General features: G+C 39.5%; 1 protein-coding gene across 4 annotated transcripts in view; it reads right to left on the bottom strand.

The window, feature by feature from the left end:
- The window catches only part of BDNF (brain derived neurotrophic factor), a 68,343-nt gene that overhangs the window by 4,807 nt on the left and 46,083 nt on the right, over positions 1 to 17,453 (bottom strand). Inside the window, exon 1 of one of the 4 annotated variants that reach the window (XM_077964820.1) lies at positions 14,081 to 14,344. The exons of the other annotated variants lie outside the window; for them this stretch is intronic. The gene's annotated coding sequence lies outside the window, so the exon portion shown is untranslated. Of the gene's footprint in view, positions 1 to 14,080; positions 14,345 to 17,453 lie in introns of those variants that run through there. 4 annotated transcript variants of the gene reach the window in all.

The raw sequence follows: 17,453 nt of genomic DNA, 5'->3' as shown, positions 1-17,453 counted from the left end.
TGCTTAACTGAGAAAAATGTAATAGCAGTACTCAGTAAAAACTTACTTATAGGTTTATTAAACTAAGAGAAAAGACAGTTTGAATATAATTTTCGTAAGAAGGCTTTTCATTTGGAAAGTTCAGTGAACTCATTGAAATTCTTAGGTAAATATAGGCTGTGCTAAACCCAAATTATAAACTCTAAGGCAGCAGTCCCAACCTTTTTGGCACCAGGAACCAGTTTTGTGGAAGACAATTTCTCCACAGTCTGGGGGTAGCAGGGGGGATGGTTTTGGGATGAAACAGTTCCACCTTAGATCATCAATTAAATTCTCATAAGGAGTTGGGTTCTCATAAGAAGCATGCAACCTAGATCCCTTGTATGTGCAGTTCACAATAGGGCTCACGCTCCTATGAGAATCTAATGCCGCTGCTGATCTGAAAGAAGACAGAGCTCAGATGGCAATGCTTGCTCGCCCACCACTCACTTCCTACTGTGCAGCCTGGTTCCTAACAGGCCAGGGACTGGTAACAATCCATGGCCTGGGGGTTGGGGACCCCTGCTCTAAGGAATTTGACAGATGGCAATTATCAGCCACAACCAACTTCTTGAGTTCCTTTAATGGGATAAAACTTTACTTGAATAATTAAAAAGCAGATGACACTACCACATACTAACTGTCCTACTATTTCCTGTGTAGCTCTGTTTCTAACAGATCAATAAGAGACTTGGGAAGTAATCAGTAATAGTAATAACAATAATAGCAAAATTTGTAGTTTTCAGCCTTTTAATTTCCTACTATTCTGCTGAGCTTTCAATGAGTAATTTTATATACTGTATTAGGAAATAATCAAAGATTAAACAACAGCTTCCAGGACAATTTTCATTTTCAGCCTTCGGATGACTCTTTATCACACATAAGATAAAGAGGCTGTGCAGTATTGCTAAGTAGATTATATATTTATTTATACTTAATAAATTCATTGATGCTGTCTAATTCTGCTTTAACGCTTACAACCATTAATTCAACCACATCTATAAAATGCTAGGAAGGCTTTCTTAGCCCCACTCTCAGGAAATTCAATATAGTACATAGAACTAAAAAGAAAATCAATGAAGTAGATATCAAGTTTAGCTTTAATCATGACTCACAAGTCTTAGACATTTCACTGAAGGAATGTCCATAACAACATGCTCTTTTACTCTTGCTGTAGTCATAACTTACATTTGTCTAAGAGACTACAGAACATTCACAGGCATAATCTAATTTGATTTTTACAAGGAGACAGGATGGGTATTATTATCCCCATTACATAGATGAGGCAATTATGCGTCAGAGAGGTTAGGTAACCTGTCAAATGTCGTAAAGCTAATAGGTTACCTGTCTCCTGAACCAAGCTTTTACCATCAGCATGTGCTGCCAGTTTTAGAATATCAGCCACAGAGAAGAGAGTGGCTATGACAACGAAGGAGCTTACAAAATGTGGACACAGTTTTCTGCAGCTATGTGTGTCCTGGAACCCAACTTTCTAAAGGGAGTGCCATTAAGATACCACTTTGTAGGGCTGGATTAATCATGACCAAGATCCTTCAACTTTAAGGCTTGATTACTTCAATGGATGAAATTTCAGACAATGTGATCTTTTTCTAAGAGAGAGAATTACAAAAATTTTAGCATGTTAGGACTAAGTTTCTATGGCCAAAGCTGGGAAAACAAACATCAGTACAGATAATTCAGGCATACAGAAAAGAAAAAAAAAAAGTCTTGTTTGTTCCCAGCCCCTTTGGGTTTTACCTGTGAGCATGTAATCAGAGAAAACACAGTTTAAAGATATGGCTGCTCATTTTAGACAGTCCTATAAAGATAATGGTAATGCTGAAGAAGTTATTAGTATTTCATTCCTAACATATATGATACAAACGATTAAGAGTTGACCTTAATGAAATCTTGCAAATCAATATTTAAAAATCTTTAATTTGCATCCAATTGACTACATCCATATGTTAGGCTTCCTTTTGTTCATTCATTCATCACACATGAAGTCTACTTTCCAGTCTTACGGTCTAGGAGGGAGGTAGGATATATGTAATATGTAACTAGAATATAAAGGTAGAAATGACCTAGAAAAAGTACAGATAAAATTTTATAAAGAGAAATAAGTTACTTCCAGTTAGGGAATAAAGGAATACATTGTCAAGAAGTTTGCAAAGGGCCAGGTGCAGTGGCTCACACTTGTAATCCCAACATTTTGGGAGGCCGAGGTGGGAGGATCGCTTGAGCCCAGGAATTCATTATCAGCCTGGGCAACACAGTGAGACCAGGTCTCTACAAAAACTTAAAAATTAGTCAGATGTGGTGGTGTACAACTGTAGTCCCAGCTACCTGGGAGGCTGAGGTGGGAGGATCACTTGAGTCCAAGAAGTTGAGGCTGCAGTGAGCCATGATCATGTCACTGCACTCCAGCTTGGGCAACAGACTCTATCTCAAAAATAAATAAATAAATAAATAAATAAATAAATAAATAAATAAGATTGTAAAGAGTCTGAATGTACCCTACAGTGGGTGAATGGCAGCTTAATGAATGGCAGGAAGGTGGGAGGGCATAGAGTAAATGTCTGGAGAGAAGAGTGTGGAATGGGAACAGTGAAAAATAAGACTGAATGACTGCCAGATTTTGAAAGCCTCTGGGGGATGCCAAAGAGTTTGGATGTTGCCATATGGGCGCCAAAGAGCCAATGAGAGTTTCTGAGCATGGGAATGCTGCAAGAAGACCAGTTTATCATCATGTGAAGGAAGACCTGAAAAAAAATGATACACTAGAAGAAAATAATTGGCTGACTTTACTCTTAGTGACTGTGGAGCTTTAAAAACAAATATTAAGTAGTTACTTAAATGTGGGGTTAAAGGCCTGGCTATATATTTTTAATTGATTAATCCATTTATTTATTTATAAGCTGAAGTGAGTTGCAAAAAGAAAAGTGGTCGAGAGAGTGTACGGAGCTGAGTAGTAACCATCAGTAACATCTGGGTTGGCAGAAAGAACAAGATAGACAAAAACGGAGGAAAGGTGGTACCACAAACTGATTCCAATTATAATTACAAAGAATTTTGATTACATTGCTCAGTACTTGTAATTCAAATATCTCCAAACACTTTGCAAATATTAACTGATTAAAACTCAGAAGACTCTAGAGATGTAGGTAACTATAATTATCCTCATTTGGTATAGGAGGAGAGAGGACAAGAGTTTTTAATCAACTCATCTACTCACTGTGGTTCCCTTGATAGAACAAGTTCAGAAACCCAGATTCCAAAGGAAACTAGGCCTTAAACTATAGGGACTGGTTTGTTTCATTCCTCTATATTATTTCCACATTATTTTCCCATCATATATGTATTGCTTAGCCAAGAAGACTAAAACAAGAAAACACTACCACAACAAAAACCACCCACACATTCCTCAAAGAAAATAATTAGCCATTGAAATCTATAAATAAAATGGGAAAAAAAAAAAAGTAATGGTCATCACAGATACTCACCTACTTATCCAGATGGCCATTCACGTGAAATTAATAAATATTTTAGTAAATGATATCTGAAAATGCAGATATTCCAAAGCTTTGCAGCTACCTTTAAAAATATAGTTTTTAGCCATAATGTAGCTTATGTCTGAGAACATCCAAATACATGTCCTACAAAACACAGTCCTTCATACCACAGTATACGCTAAGCCCCTGGTATGTCTGTGGTGTTGATTGATACTTGCAGACATCACTTAAACTCACTAAGAGTTTCAGAGAAATTGCTGATTCTTAATTCATACCTGAAGTGATACCTACACGTAACTACCATAAGAAAAAATGTATAATTTCCAGAGTCTTTAATTTGATGGATAAATTTATATGCATCTTTGTTAGAAAGCACCATAGCTCTGACCCTCTGTTACTTCCCACTACACCCCTACTCCCCATCTCTGAAAATATAAGGATTTTTTTTATTGGCAGATGCTCTACCTTTCTTCAAGAGTAAATTTAAAATGCCTGTGTTACAAAGACACTTGTTTTTGCTTGATAAGGAGCAAAGGATAAGGATTGACATTGGATATTCTCCTCTGAATAAGCAACTAGAACAATTTGTACAGTACCATGTACAAACTAAGTACTCAATTCTCCTTGTGCTAGAAATATTTGTAAAGTATTTAGGGAAGTGCAATTAAACTAAGAGCAGTAAGTCTTAAGGTAAATTGAAATTTTGTCATTAATTTTGGAATAAATAATAAAAAATGCCTGGCACAAGGGCCAGAACTGGGCAGAGAACATCCCATCTGGCCTCCTGACCCCAGGCACTTAGTGCTTCCATCAAGAGAAAGAAGTTACTTCCAGTTAGGGAATAAAGGAATGCATCATCAAGAAGGTTGCAAAGGGCCAGATTCAGTGGCTCACATTTGTAATCCCAACACTTTAGGAGGCCGAGGCGGGAGGATCACTAGAGCCCAGGAATTCAAGATCAACCTGGGCAACACAGTGAGACCATGTCTCTACAAAAACTTAAAAATTAAAAAAAAAAGGTGTGGTGCACACCTATAGTATCAGCTACTTGGGAGGCTGAGGTAGGAGGATTACTTGAGTCTAAGAAGTTGAGACTACAGTGAGTGATTGATCATGCCACTGAACTCCAGCCTGGGCGACAGAGACACTGTTGCCCTAGGAACACAACTGTTTCTCTGTAACCAATGAAGGTTCCCGATAGCCAGAGTCACCCAGAATTCACAGTCACATCGAACCTTGCCCTCATCCTCTGCCTCCTTGTCACAGACAACACTGCACCAATAGTACACATCTCCAGTCTATAACAAAGAAGTCTTAGCATCAAGCATACTCAAGCCACTTGCATAGCAAATGAGGTCATCTGAAAACACTTTTAAAGGTTATTTAAAAAAAAAAAAAAAAAAAGGTTTTCATTTACAGGACCCAAATGGCAGTTGACATTCCATGTAAAAGTTTAACTTCTTCAATTAGGATTCTGTTTTCTTTAGAATTTCAGGTGGGATCCATTACAATTCACTGAAGTTTAGATTTAACAATGTTATATCTACTATGTTATTGGAAACCACATAATATTTACCAAATTCCCATACATGGTAGACAGTGACATTAATTAAGAAGATAATTTCTAATTTGTTCCATGAAGTTTCAGTGACCCACTCTGTAATAAAGAACCTGGAGAGGGAGGTTCCAAGATGGCCAAATAGGAACAGCTCCAGTCTGCAGCCCCCAGAGTGGGTGACGCAGAAGACGGGTGATTTCTGCATTTCCAACTGAGGTACCAGGTTCATCTCACTGGGGCTTGTCGGACAGTGGGTGCAGCCCATGGAGCATGAGTCGAAGCAGGGCGGGGCATCACCTCACCTGGGAAGTGCAAGGAGTTGGGGAATTCCCTTTCTTAGCCAAGGAAAGCCATGACCAATGGTACCTGGAAAATTGGGACACTCCCACCCTAATACTGCGCTTTTCCAGTGGTCTTAGCAAACGGCACACCAGGAGTTATATCTCGCACCTGGCTTGGAGGGTCCCACACCTATGGAGCCTGGCTCACTGCTAGCACAGCAGTCTGAGATCGAACTGCAAGGCAGCAGCAAGGCTGGGGGAGGGGCGTCTGCCATTGCTGAGGCTTGAGTAGATAAAGCAGCCAGGAAGCTCAAACTGGGTGGAGCCCACTGCAGCTCAAGGTGGCCTGCCTGCCTCTGTAGACTCCACCTCTGGGGGCAGGGTATAGCTGAACAAAAGGCAGCAGAAACTTCTGCAGACATAAACATCCCTGTCTGACAGCTTTGAAGAGAGTAGTGGTCCTCCCAGCATGGAGTTTGAGATCTGAGAACGGGCAGTGTGCCTCCTCAAGTGGGTTCCTGACCCCCGAGTAGCCTAACTGGGAGGCAACTCCCAGTAGAGGCCAACTGACACCTCATACGGCTGGGTGCCCCTCTGAGATGAAGCTTCCAGAGGAAGGATCAGGAAGCAACATTTGCCGTTCTACAATATTTGCTGTTCTGCAGCCTCTGCTGGTGATACCCAGGCAGACAGGGTCTGGAGTGGACCTCAAGCAAACTCCAACAGACCAGCAGTGGAGGGTCCTGACTGTTAGAAGGAAAACTAACAAACACAAAGGACATCCACATCAAAACCCCATCTGTACGTCACCATCATCAAAGACCAAAGGTAGATAAAACCACAAAGATGGGGAGAAACCAGAGCAGAAAAGCTGAAAATTCTAAAAATCAGAGTGCCTCTTCTCCTCCAAAGGAATGCAGCTCCTCACCAGCAATGGAACAAAGCTGGATGGAGAGTGACTTTCACAAGTTGAGAGAAGAAGGCTTCAGATGATCGCTAATAACAAACTCCTCCAAGCTAAAGGAGAATGTTCGAACCCATTGCAAAGAAGCTAAAAACATTGAAAAAACATTAGACAAATGCCTAGCTAGAATAAACAGCGTAGAGACAACCTTAAATGACCTGATGGAGCTGAAAACCATAGCACGAGAATTACGTGATGCATGCACAAGCTTAAGTAGCTGATTCAATCAAATGGAAGAAAGGGTATCAGTGATTGAAGATTGAATGAATGAAATGAAGCAAGAAGAGAAGTTTAGAGAAAAAAGAGTAAAAACAAATGAACAAAGCCTCCAAGAAACATGGGACTACGTGAAAAGACCAAATCTACATCTGACTGGTGTACCTGAAAGTGATGGGGAGAATGGAACCAAGCTGGAAAACACTCTTCAGGGTATTATCCATGAGAACTTCCCCAACCTAGCAAGGCAGGCCAGCATTCAAATTCAGGATACACAGAGAATGCCACAAAGATACTCCTTGAAAAGACACATAATTGTCAGATTCAGCAAAGTTGAAATGAAGGAAAAAATGTTAAAGGCAGTGAGGGAGAAAGGTCAGGTTACCCACAAAGGGAAGCCCATCAGACTAACGGCATCTCTTGGCAGAAACTCTACGAGTGAGAAGAGAATGGGGGCCAATAGCTGACATTCTTAAATAAAAGAATTTTCAACCCAGAATTTCATATCCAGCCAAACTAAGCTTCAGAAGTGAAGGAGAAATGAAATCCTTTACAGACAAGCAAATGCTGAGAGATTTTGTCACCACCAGGCATGCCTTACAAGAGGTCCTGAAGGAAGCATTAAACATGGAAAGGAACAACTGGTACCAGCCACTGCAAAAACATGCCAAATTATAAAGACCATCAATGCTAGGAAGAAACTGCATCAACTAAGAGGCAAAATAACCACAGGATCAAATTGACACATAACAATATTAACCCTAAATGTAAATGGGCTAAATGTTCCAATTAAAAGACACAGACTGGCAAATTGGATAAAGAGTCAAGACCCATCAGTGTGCTGTATTCAGGAGACCCATCTCACGTGCAGAGACACACATAGGCTCAAAATAAAGGGATGGAGGAAGATCTACCAAGCCAATGGAAAGCAAAAAAAAGCAGGGGTTGCAATCCTAGTCTCTGATAAAACAGACTTTAAACCAACAAAGATCAAAAGAGACAAAGAAGGCCATTACATAATGGTAAAGGGATCAATTCAACAAGAAGAGCTAACTATCCTAAATATATATGCACCCAATACAGAAGCACCCAGATTCATAAAGCAAGTCCTTGGAGACCTACGAAGAGACTTAGACTCCCACACAATAATAATGGGAGACTTTAACACCCCACTGTCAACATTAGACAGATCAACGAGACAGAAAGTTAAAAAAGATATCTAGGAACTGAACTCAGCTCTGCACCCAGGGGACGTAATAGACATCTACAGAACTCTCCACTCCAAATCAACAGAATATACATTCTTCTCAGCACCACATCCCACTTATTCCAAAAATTGATGACATAGTTGGAAGTAAAGCACTCCTCATCAAATATAAAAGGACAGAAATTATAACAAACTGTCTCTCAGACCACAGTGCAATCGAACTAGAACTCAGTATTAAGAAACTCACTCAGAACCACTCAACTATATGGAAACTGAGCAACCTGCTCCTGAATGACTACTGGGTAAATAACGAAATGAAAGCAGAAATAAAGATGTTCTTTGAAACCAATCAGAACAAAGACACAACATACCAGAATCTCTGGGACACATTTAAAGCAGTGTGTAGAGGGAAATTTATAGCACTAAATGCCCACAAGAGAAAGCAGGAAAGATCTAAAATTGACACCCTAACATCACAATTAAAATAACTAGAGAAGCAAGAGCAAACACATTCAAAAGCTAGCAGAAGACAAGAAATAACTAAGATCAGAGCAGAACTGAAGGAGATAGAGACACAAAAAACCCTCCAAAAAAATCAATGAATCCAGGAGGTGGTTTTTTGAAAAGATCAACAAAATTGATAGACTGCTAGCAAGACTAATAAAGAAGAAAAGAAAGAAGAATCAAATAGATGCAATAAAAAATGACAAAGGAGATATCACCACCGATCCCACAAAAATACAAACTACCATCAGAGAATACTATAAACACCTCTATGCAAATAAACTAGAAAATCTAGAAGAAATGGATAAATTCCTGGACACATACACCCTCCCAAGACCAAACCAGGAAGAAGTTGAATCTCTGAGTAGACCAATAACAGGCTCTGAAATGGAGGCAATAATTAATAGCCTACCAACCAAAAAAAGTCCAGGACCAGATGGATTCACAGCCTAATTCTACCAGAGGTACAAAGAGGAGCTGGTACCATTTCTTCTGAAACTATTCCTATCAATAGAAAAAGAAGGAATCCTCCCTAACTCATTTTATGAGGCCAGCATCATCCTGATACCAAAGCCTGGCAGAGACACAACAAAAAAAGAGAATTTCAGGCCAGTATCCCTGATGAACACTGATGCAAAAATCCTCAATAAAATACTGGTAAACTGAATCCAGCAGCACATCAAAAAGCTTGTCCACCACAATCAAGTTGGCGTCATCCCCGGGATGCAAGGCTCGTTCAACATACGCAAATCAATAAACGTAATCCAGCATATAAACAGAATCTAAGACAAAAACCACATGATTATCTCAATAGATGCAGAAAAGGCCTTTGACAAAATTCAACAGCCCTTCATGCTAAAAACTCACAATAAATTCGGTATTGATGGAACATCTCTCAAAATAATAAGAGGTATTTATAACAAACCCACAGTCAATATCATACTGAATGGGCAAAAACTGGAAGCATTCCCTTTGAAAACTGGCACAAGACAGGGATGACCTCTCTCAACACTCCTATTCAACATAGTGTTGAAAGTTCTGGCTAGGGCAATCAGGCAAGAGAAAGAAATAAAGGGTATTCAATTAGGAAAAGAGGAAGTCAAATTGTCCCTGTTTGCAGATGACATGAGTGTATAGTTAGAAAACCCCATCGCCTCAGCCCAAAATCTCCTTCAGCTGATAAGCAACTTCAGCAAAGTCTCAGGATACAAAATCAATATGCAAAAATCACAAGCATTCTCATACACCAATAACAGACAAACAGAGAGCCAAATCATGAGTGAACTCCCATTCACAATAGCTTCAAAGAGAATAAAATACCTAGGACTCCAACTTACAAGGGAGGTGAAGGACCTCTTCAAGGAGAACTACAAACCACTGCTCAGTGAAATAAAAGAGGACACAAACAAATGGAAGAACACTCCATCCTCATGGATAGAAAGAATCAATATCGTGAAAATGGCCGTACTGCCCAAGGTAATTTATAGATTCAATACTATCCCCATCAAGCTACCAATGACTTTCTTCACAGAATTGGAAAAAACTACTTTAAAGTTCATATGTAACCAAAAAAGAGCCCACATTGCCAAGACAATCCTAAGCCAAAAGAACAAAGCTGGGGGCATCACGCTACCTGACTTCAAACTATACTACAAGGCTACAGTAACCAAAACAGCATGGTACTGGTACCAAAACAGAGATATAGACCAATGGAACAAAACAGAGCCCTCAGAAATAATACCACACATCTACAGCCATCTGATCTTTGACAAACCTGAGAGAAACAAGAAATGGGGAAAGGATTCCCTATTTAATAAATGGTGCTGGGAAAACTGGCTAGCCATATGTAGAAAGCTGAAACTGGATCCCTTCCTTACACCTTATACAAAAATTAATTCAAGATGAAATAAAGACTTAAATGTTAGTCCTAAAACCATAAAAACCCTAGAAGAAAACCTAGGCAATATCATTCAGGACTTAGGCATGGGCAAGGACTTCATGACTAAAACACCAAAAGCAATGGCAATAAAAGCCAAAATTGACAAATGGGATCTCATTAAACTAAAGAGCTTCTGCACAGCAAAAGAAACTACCATCAGAGTGAACAGGCAACCTAAAGAATGGGAGAAAATGTTTACAATCTACCCATCTGACAAAGGGCTAATATCCAGAATCTACAAAGACCTTAAAAAAATTTACAAGAAAAAATCAAACGACCCCATGAAAAAGTGGGCAAAGGATATGAACAGACACTTCTCAAAAGAAGACATTTATGCAGCCGACAGACACACGAAAAAAAACTCATCATCACTGGCCATCAGAGAAATGCAAATCAAAACCACAATGAGATACCATCTCATGCCAGTTAGAATGGTGATCATTAAAAAGTCAGGAAACAACAGCTGCTGGAGAGGATGTGGAGAAACAGGAACACTTTTACACTGTTGGGGGGACTGTAAACTAGTTCAACCATTCTGGAAGACAGTGTGGTGATTCCTCAAGGATCTAGAAGTAGAAATACCATTTGACCCAGCCATCCCATTACTGGGTATATACCCAAAGGATCATAAATCATGCTGCTATAAAGACACATGCACATGTATGTTTATTGTGGCATTATTCACAATAGCAAAGACTTGGAACCAACCCCAATGTCCATCAATGACAGACTGGATTAAGAAAATATGGCACATATACACCATGGAATACTATGCAGCCATAAAAAAGGATGAGTTCATGTCCTTTGTAGGGACATGGATGCATCTGGAAACCATCATTTTCAGCAAACTATCACAAGAACAGAAAACCAAACACTGCATGTTCTCACTCATAGGTGGGAACTGAACAATAAGAACACTTGGACACAGGGAGGGGAACATCAGACACCGGGGCCTGTTGTAGGGTGGAGGTGGGGGGAGGGATAGCATTAGGAGATATCTCTAATGTAAATGACAAGTTAATGGATGCAGCACACCAACAAGGCACATGTATACATATGTAACAAACCTGCAAATTGTACACATGTACCCTAGAACTTAAAGTATAATAATAAAAAAAAGAACCTGGAGAAATTATCAAGTAAGCATCATATTTAATGAATTTAACTATGGTGGAATTGTGGAAAAAATTTTCCTGTACAGGGATGATGACTCAGGAAATGATGCAGACAGAGATAGAAAAACAAATGTCATTGTAACACAGGTATTTAAATTGTATTTAAATATACAGACTTTTGAATTTATAGAAAATTTTCAAGTATGAAATTGTTTTTATGCAACCTAAAAGTCTCAAAGTTCAAATAATTTTTTGAGTGTTACATTTATAAATTGTGTATTAATGCAATTCGAATTTATTCCTAAAAATATTTTAACTAAAGGAGAAACTCATGGGGCCTGATATTAGAGTTTTAGGAAATGTACATATGGGATAAACTTACATAGGCTGAAATTAAGTGAAACCTTGCTTCTCAATGTTGAGATGGATTAGCCATTTTAACATAAAGTAGAAGCTTCTAAGAAATGCAGAATCTCAACTTCCCCACCCTCATTCCACCTACCCCACCCACTCAATCAGATCCTGCATTTCAATAAGATTTATTTAGTGCAATAACTTTTTTACTTATCAAAGTTGAGAAGCACTAGACTAAATGATGAAGAGAAAAGAGGCTGCTTAGGATAGGGAAATAAAAGGTTAAAGTTAACTTAAGTATTATGATACTTTCTTAGCGTGTCATACAGTTAGTTACCTGTCATCTTTCCTCATCAGTTCAACTTGTTTTATGGGGATGTTTATGTGGGAAAATATCTTTGCTTTTGTAATTTATGTGGGAAAATATCTTTGCTTTTATCATTTTACTTAAGTAAAATCTGGGCTCCTTTTATGTCAACTAGCTTTTCCACTATTGTTGTTATGATAAGTACAGGCTACTTATAAACATGATTAGTTCAATGAGAACTTTTAGAGTATTGCTAACCTAAATCTGGACATCTACACAATCATTAATTCTTACCAAAATGCTACAAGGCAATATAAGCATAATTAGCCTCCCTGATCCCTGAACATAGCCTAATATCATTCACTCAATCAGAATCATACTAGAAATGATATGACCAACTATAGCAGGTAGTAGATGTCCAGTCACACTACTATTGCTTTTAGCCAGATGTCTCTGGTCCTTGTGAGTTCCTTTAGTCCTATATGGTGAAATAGCAACAGAGAGAACCAACTCACTCACTCAAGGCAGATTTCTTATTTCTAGATTTGTCCTGAAACCAACAGATCCAGCTCTCTCTTTAAATACCATGAAATTTAAACAAACGAAACTCACAAAATAAAGCAGCAGCAGCAGCAGCAGCAACAACAATGAAATCTTAAAATAGTAAATATAAGTTTCAAGCATCGAAACCCCCTCTCCAACCAAAATCTCTCTTCTTCAATAAAGTTCCCAGGAGGAACCCAATTTCTAGATTGGTATCCAATATTTGGGATCATTTGATTCAAGACTGAAGTACTTAAAATGGCTTTTAAAGAAGGAAAAAAGGTTAGATTTCCAGAGAAAAGTGTAACATTTTTTAAGTTGAACATTATGAGGGATTTGATGGGGGCAGCTTTGCAAGTAGAACTGGAGACTAGTCCACCGTTTAGCCTTTTTACAAAAGACTGCAAAGGTTGTTTGTTTCCAGACACCAAGAAGTTACCAAGTTCACCAGTCCAAATGCAAATGACTCACACTAGGAACCCTAATAGTGCTGCTATTTGCAAAGGGGTGGGGCTGAGATGACGCAGGACCCTATTTTCCCAGGTGGCATCTTAAGTATGGTTGATTCTACCTTCAGCCCCACATTGAAAAGTACAGTGTAAACACAGCTAAGGGACCGCCTCCTTCAAATTACACACAAGGCACACCTACTTATAGGAGATGTTGTGAAAGCCAGGTGGGGCTTTGTCTTTCAAGTCCCTGCATCCAAGAATAAGTATGCTCTGTACCAAAAAAAAAAAAAAGAAAAAAAGAAAAAAAAGAAAAAAAAGCAAGGATGATGCAACTGCATTCATTGTCCCTAAAGGGAGAACATGCACTAACTCTCAGATCCAAGGATAAAGGGAATCCCCCTTTAAGAAAAGACGTTGGCATTATGTGGGGATTGGGAGCATGCCAGAACAACCACACTTTTTTACAAAAGAGAGAAAGAGAAAAAAAGTTAAGACCCATCTGTCTTATTTCAGTCTCTTTCTTCAGAACTGACAACTTTAATCAACAGGTTGCTTTCAGAGTATTGCTGGACATCTTGACTTTCTGCCATGAAATGCTATGGGAATTCTGACAGTTGAGAGCCAACACCCCACTAGACACCAGTGCTGCATAACCACGCTTTTAATAGACCCCAGAGCTGTGGTGACGGCATGCCCTTCCCAGTTTCTCCACAGATGGTGCTCCTGAAATTTTCCATAGTCAGTGTATTCTTGTGGTTAATTAGTTATCTGAGCAATTTCCATTGTAGAAAGAGTATCTCTACATAATGAAACCCATCTTAGGACCAAACTGCTGGGCTTCAATGTCATTAATTCAGAAAGGCTAAAATGAAAATGAGATGAATAATTCTCACCTGCTGAAGGGACTGCACTAGATTAAATCCTATCCTCTGAAATACATAGAACATTAAATTTAGAAAAACGAGAGGTGAAAACAGGTGGTGGAAGAAACTGGAAAGGTAAGTTGCCTCTAGAGACCAAAAAATAACACTCTTTTTCAAACTATTATCAAGAAATCTTGGGGGAAAGATAAAATTAGCAAGAGAAGGCTAATAGCTCTCTGTTACTCACCTTTTATGAAACCATTTTCAGGGATCAGTTTGTTAAATTCCACTGAAACGCGGAGGTACACAGCACAGCCCTTCTTCTGGGATGCACAGTCATGCCGTACAGAAGGGTGTGGGTAGAGACACCAAAACATGTGTGGACCTGCAACCCTTTCTGTAGAAACTCAGCATTCTGAGTAGTAAGAAGGATTAACCTTGTACGCACATGGAGAATACTGGTGGCTCCACACATCCAGTTGTCTTTCAGGTTATTTTTGCATCCCACTCTATAATTTCTTTTAATTACTTACTGTAAAGCACAGGAAAGTGCTCATTACTTGTAGCTTAATGCAGGAGGAAATATAATTGAATATGTTCTTCTAGCCACTGCTGTACCCCAGCTCCCAGCTCTTCTGAAGTGTCACTGTTCATCTCAACAGCATGAGTAAGGCAGTTTCCAGGCCCTGTGCATAATGAGCCATGTGGACCCTATTCAAGAAACTGGCTGTACTCCAGAATCACTATAAAATATAAGGAAAATATTAACATCTTAGATGACAAAAGATCCATATGGCTGGCCAGAAAATATCCGCATCATTTAAGCCATTAGAATGCACCTATATGGAAACATTCAATTTGGCGGTACTGTGAACAACAGGACTGTGAAAACATCTGTTTGTCTCCACCCATTTTCACTAAACACTGGTTCCTATAGAAGACATGTGAACTCAAATACCAACATATTTCATCTGAGCATGGGACAGGGACTCCATTTTTACATAGTTGCTATAATAAATACAATATTTGCTGGTGATAAGATTTTGGAAGATGCTCGGGGCAGCTGGAAAAATAAGTAAAATGTTTCTCTTTGTCTTAACCTTGATTAAAAAAATAGCTAACATTTATTAATGGTGAGGTAGATAATTTGATTATCCACCACTTGTAGCTGAGGAAACTGAGGCCCAGAGAGTTTCGGTGGATTCCCTAAGATCACATACCCATCATGTGGTGGAGAGGGAATATGAACCAGTGCTGGCTTGCTATGCCTCTTTCCATATGGGGTCAGACATGGATGTGGTGTCTTATTTGTGAGGGAGGTCTACTTGGCAGAGATATCCTTCAGACCCTGTATGCCAGTTTTTTATTTATTTAAACAAAGCCCCATATGAGCATTTCTGATAAGCAGTTTGTTTACACACTAATTCCACAGAGGTTAAATATAATCCTAATGTTTCTTTGTTGCTACTCTGTTCCCAGTATTGAATTATTACCACAAGGTACCAACCATACACGCATACTTAATAGGGCATCGTGTCAAAACTATGCATGAGGGTCATTTGTTTGAGATGTCAGAACATTTTCCCCTGAGAAGATCTCATTGGGCATTGAAACAGAACCACATGCTTTTCAGACCAGCAACCGCGACTACCAAATACTCTTCTGTCAACTCTACTTGAGTAAGAATGCTTTCAATTAAGACCTAAGTGTCAACATGCCTTTAAAAAAATTGTGGTGACATAAAATCTTTCTTTTTAGTGCCCAACAGAATCCCTTCAAAGCCTGGTGGTCTAACACCCTATGCTACATGACTTGTGATCCACCCATTTGTCGTGTTCTTTGGGAATGTGCCTGAGGGGCTGAGATGTGACTTGAAAAGAATGGTAGAACAAGATAATCTCAAATTTATTATCAAGGAATAGTTCAGACAACTACTTCAGACGACAGAGACAGCAGAACAGATGGTCCGGTGTGGATAGAGCATCAGACACTCACAGACTGTGCCAACAAGAGCCATCGAGTCAAAACAGCCAAAGGAAGGAGGATCATGGATTGGGTTCTCTCACACCAAACTGATGCCCAGAGGCCCTTGGCATGAATAACAAAGGCAACCAGTCCCACAAGCCATACTGAGTTAATACAAAACCTATACCTGGGCTGACATCCCAAATATGTGTGGCAAGTTAGATGATGATGGCACAAAAGACAGAACACCTTTGCTTCTAGCCATTGTCAGCTCTTGGTAGACAGCAGACTTTTAGAGGAGCAGCTGCAAGGAGCCTGAGAACAAAACTGGAAATGCCTGTTATGAAAGCCTTCACAGGTATTATTAACAAAAGAAAATGTGTATTTGTAAATGATGTGTCAGTTAGATTTTGGCAGTCCATTCTTATGCCCAGGAATGACCTCTTGTATAGGCCGGATACAGTCATCAATGCAACTGTCCAGGTGCAACTATTCTATAAAGGGGAAGAGGAGTGACTTTCCCCTGTAAAGTGGCCCTATCAAAATTCTGTAAGAAAAGATCGTCCATTTAAATTGAATAACCACTGTGCCCGGCTCCATTTACCACACTTTTCTATGCAGTGGAACTGAAGGGGATTTTTTTTTCCGTCCTCAGAGAAAAATAAGACTGAGAATCAAACTTTCTAATGAGAATGGTAAGGAGTTATGTGAGGATGACCTGAAATATAGGCTTCTCAAAATGTGGAGATGTTATCTAGGCCGTAAATCATGGTGTTTTAATATGATCCCCTATTTGCCTAATGCAGGAAACCACTTGGCAACTTTAAGGAAGAAGTCTAGCAATACTGCATCATAGTTCAATGTTTATATTGTACTTGGGCAGTTTAAATTTATCTTATAGAGTACTAATTAATTGCAAATGTTGGGTAAGTATAAAATCTTTCCTCAAAAAAGCATCCCTTGAGTATGAAAGTTCCAAGCTTCGCAAGACATCCCTGTGATTTGGGATACATCTCTTGAACTCAGTCCTGAAAATAATGTTTTGTTTTGTTTTGTTTTTCCTGAGATGGAGTCTCGCTCTGTTGCCCAGGCTGGAGTGCAGTGACCCGATCTTGGCTCACTGCCAGCTCTGCCTCCCAGGTTCACGCCATTCTCCTGCCTCAGCCTTCTGAGTAGCTGGGACTACAGGTGCCCACCACCATGCCCAGCTAATTTTTTGTATTTTTAGTAGAGATGGGGTTTCACCGTGTTAGCCAGGATGGTCTCGATCTCTTGACCTTGTGATCCACCCGCCTCGGCCTCCCAAAGTGCTGGGATTACAGGCGTGAGCCACTGCGCCCGGCCAAAAATAATGTTAATAGCTGAGAAAAGAGCATTGAAAGCCTCATACACAGTGTGTTGTGGTGAGACAATTTTCTTTTTGGTTCTAAAAAACACTGTTGTGCTCTTTAGATCCAGGATGGCTAGTTATGTGAATAATGAATGCATATTCAATTTTCTGCTACAGGAAATTCTATAAGTGGCAACATGGGTCCATTCTGTGTGTGTCACTAGAGATGGTGCAAGCCCATGACCATGGTGAGGCACTGTTTCCACTGGAACTAATCTGATACCTGCACCAGCTCTTGGAACTGTGCAGTGTTCCCACTGCAAAC

Source organism: Macaca mulatta, chromosome 14 (assembly GCF_049350105.2).
Source record: "Macaca mulatta isolate MMU2019108-1 chromosome 14, T2T-MMU8v2.0, whole genome shotgun sequence".
Classification (NCBI taxonomy): domain Eukaryota; kingdom Metazoa; phylum Chordata; class Mammalia; order Primates; family Cercopithecidae; genus Macaca; species Macaca mulatta.
This window is presented reverse-complemented; position numbering and strand designations above follow the sequence as displayed.